We start from the raw sequence: 3,558 nt of genomic DNA on the forward strand, positions 1-3,558 counted from the left end.
ATATGAAACTTGAGAACCCGCCTCTTCTTCATGGCAGATCTTTTAATTTTCTCATGGTAGGCTGAGTAGCTTGAGCCTATACAAAAGAAACTGAACATTTTATATGAATACATTTGACAATAATGACTCCCGAGCAAGTCAAGCACTAAATAATGTAAATGTTTGTTCAAGTAACATTTCACGATACTTATTGATTTTTTAAAAATGTGCTTGTACCAAAGAACTTTGGGATCCTCAATCATGTTTTGTCATCTTCCTTGCCCCGTCTTGATGTTTTCCCTTCAACAATCTGCATACTAATTTCACTCAACCTGTATTTTAACAAAATGGACACAGTTAAAATACAAAATGTTATAAATAAAATAAACTTATTTGTCAATTTCGGAGTTGAAACTCTCCGCCAAGGCATAAATACATCTGTAACTTAGTTTTATGACAACCGATTGTGAATATTCTCAGTAATTAGCAAAAACCCGGTTTCAGTTTCAAATTCCCGGCCCGGCTCAGTTTTAAGTACCCATTTTAGTCCCACTCCAGAACTGTTTTTCTTTGTCTTGTTTAATATTCCAGAGACATACACCTTTACAGAATAAACTAAAACCCATATACATTTAATCCCCAAATTATCAAAATACTAATCTAACATTTTGGCAGTAAATAACATATACAGCGAAGTTTTGCCTGACTTTCATTGTTTCACTACATATATGCACAATGTACTGATCTATGCTGTCAAGACAAGAATCTCCTTAAATGTAGATGAGGTTTCAAAAAATTACCACAGGTTGCAAACTTCGTCAAAATAGCGATGCAGACCCGCTCCACTTGATTTGAAATGATTGGCTATTCAACCGAATACACAGTGCCATATTTGGGTTACTTATCAGAGTAGATCGTTCGTTTTAAATTCGAGAAGAGTTTACATATTACTTGAATGAAGAGGATAACATAATACTGAGCTGAAAATTGTATGTAAAGTATGTTTTAGTAGTTTACAATACAGACTGTAAATGTGTGGGAGATTTTACTGATATTGAAGCTTGCAAACAAAACCAATAAACGTAGGACTTATTCACGGCAATGTATGGGAACCAGTCTAAAAGGCAAAGAAAATTCCGCCAAGTAAACAACAAAGAAAGGGATTTGGGATGTTGTCAGTTGTATGTATACATTCTGTGCGACGGTGACTGCAAGGTAATACATGTGTCTTATTTGTTGCGAATAATTCGTTTCATTTTATAATGGAAATTTATCCGTCCCAACACTGGCAGAAATATAATTATAATCTGACTTCAAAATTCCTTCCTCTGTTCCCCCAAGTACATGTAACACTCTTCGCTCTCATTTTTTTTTTAATTTTTATTGCATATTTTTTGAAGAAAAAAGGAATGTGGAGCTAATGCATGCTGCTAAGGATGGAAAGGTCTTGTGTTTATTGGTTGTGCCTAAGTCACCAGTCACAGGTGTACCTTATTTCCATTTTAGGTAATGTTAGCTGCAGATCTGTAGCTCTCCGAAAAAAATTATTGATAGACCGGAGAGCTACGGTGCCAACCATTGAAAAAACTGTATATTTATTGCGCACAAAAAAGTGCGCTCGATTCTTGATTAATTTTTTCCAAATTCTTACCTCAATTGCAAAAAATAGAAGATTTCAAAAAATTACTTTCTCCTGTATCAAGTTCTCTCGTAGTTGACATCTGAACGAAGCATATTGGACCGAATTATCTTTGAAACCAAAATGGCAGTATAAATAAGCGAAATGTCCGATGCCTGCAATATCAGGGCCAAGAGGACTATTAACAACGATTATGAGGAATCTTTTGTTTTTGAAAGAGTCAAAGAATATGTTAGGAACACACGGTTAGTAATATTTTGAGATTACAGCTTTAAAAACATGGAGAAATAAATCGAGAACCGAGCGCATTTTTTTTGTGCGCAATAAATATACAGTTTTTTTCAATAGGTGGCTCTGTAGCTCTCCGGTCTATCAATAATTTTTTTTCGGAGAGTTACAGACCTGCAGGTAAGGTAATGTCTTTTGAGTTTTTTTAAGTAGAGGGAACAATGCATTTTTCATTCAATATAAATGTAAAATTCTAGAGATAAATTTTTTTTTCACCATTGCTGGATACTCACTACATGATTTTATCTAAAGAAAAGTATTTAAATTATTTTCTCACATTTTTTGAAGAGTCCGGGTATGATGAAGAGATAATTCATTTTTTATTCAAAAATTTATTTTCCATGCATTTGTACAGGGAGTCTATATATATTTGAGGTGAGCGGCAGATTTAATTTTGAAGATGGGTGACTTTCAGATGTTGTGATGAAGATTGTTGAAAGGGATTATCAGCATAGAACCATTCCATATGAATGTGCAAGTCAGGTGAGGATTGGGCCTAAAAAAAGATTGTGTTTGTTTCCTGTAACCCGACCGACCCGTTCAAATTATCCCTGGGTGGATTTTTTTCCCCTGACAAATGGCAAAACTTTGTTTGATCAATCAGCTGATTCCATTTATTAAATTAAAACAATAGCTTGTAGCTAAATTTGAGACATAAAATATGTCAACCTAGTTTACATTTACCTTAAATATAAAAAGTAATCATTATTGTAACAACAGTTTCCCCCTACAACTATCTGAAGTTTGTTTTCTGCCGCTAGACAGCCATTTTGGATGCCATGTTGGGTGTCCACTGTAAATATAACATCTGGTATTTTCAGTCTGGGGATGTTTCATCATTCATAAGCAAAAAAAAAATTCCTACCTACCGACCCTTGATTTTTTTGGAATGTTACAAAAACAAACTTATTTTTTTTAAGCCTTAGACTTCAACATGTAATCAAGAAATGTTTATATATTGCTTAGCTTAGTGAAAGCACGCCACATACACTTTAAGTATCTCAGTAAGTTTCATGGATATTACAGATGTATCACTATCATATGTTTGACATTGAGTCGCATTGTCTAAATTTCCATTATGTTTAGTTATACATGTTTTAAGTTACTTACTTGTCTTCAAAAGCTTGTGCTTTAACATCAATAGAAGTAATGAAAACCTCTTTAAGAATTGTATTGTTTTTCTTTATAATTTTGAAAATGATTATCATTAGGACTTGTACAACACCTGAGTACCTAGATGACTGTTGAACTAATTGGTGAACAAGAAAAGATGTCAGAGAGGGGAATCCAATACAGATGTCATGATCAAGAATATATACTCTTATCAATGATATGATCAAGAATATGTAAATTTGTAAAGATTTAAAATGTCTTATCTATAAATTACTCTTTATTACTTAATTGTTCACACATTATCATCTACACTTATGCTATAAATCTTATCTGTATATTAATCGCCCCTGCTGATTGTAATGACCTGTGTATTGACTTCTGATCTTAAGGATCTTGTAATGTGCTCCTGATAGTCAGGAACGGATCTTGAGTATATATATATAGTGCGACAGAATTTTAGAATAAGATAGAAAATGAAAATATAGAAGACTTAGTAGATAGAACTGTTAGAGATAGATAAAGTTACTCACTTACTTGGA

General features: G+C 33.2%; 1 long non-coding RNA gene across 1 annotated transcript; it reads left to right on the top strand.

Moving 5' to 3' along the window:
• The first annotated feature begins 763 nt into the window (after nucleotides 1–763).
• LOC134271644 (uncharacterized) lies at nucleotides 764–3,240 on the top strand. The gene is made up of 4 exons (XR_009993061.1): nucleotides 764–1,194; nucleotides 1,380–1,485; nucleotides 2,262–2,389; nucleotides 3,118–3,240. It is a non-coding gene; the product is annotated as an uncharacterized LOC134271644 (long non-coding RNA).
• Nucleotides 3,241–3,558: the final 318 nt, after the last annotated feature.

The sequence above is a fragment of the Saccostrea cucullata genome, unplaced genomic scaffold, assembly GCF_032062105.1.
Source record: "Saccostrea cucullata isolate Sc308-1 unplaced genomic scaffold, CSIRO_AGI_Scuc_v1 ctg1607, whole genome shotgun sequence".
NCBI lineage: Eukaryota > Metazoa > Mollusca > Bivalvia > Ostreida > Ostreidae > Saccostrea > Saccostrea cuccullata.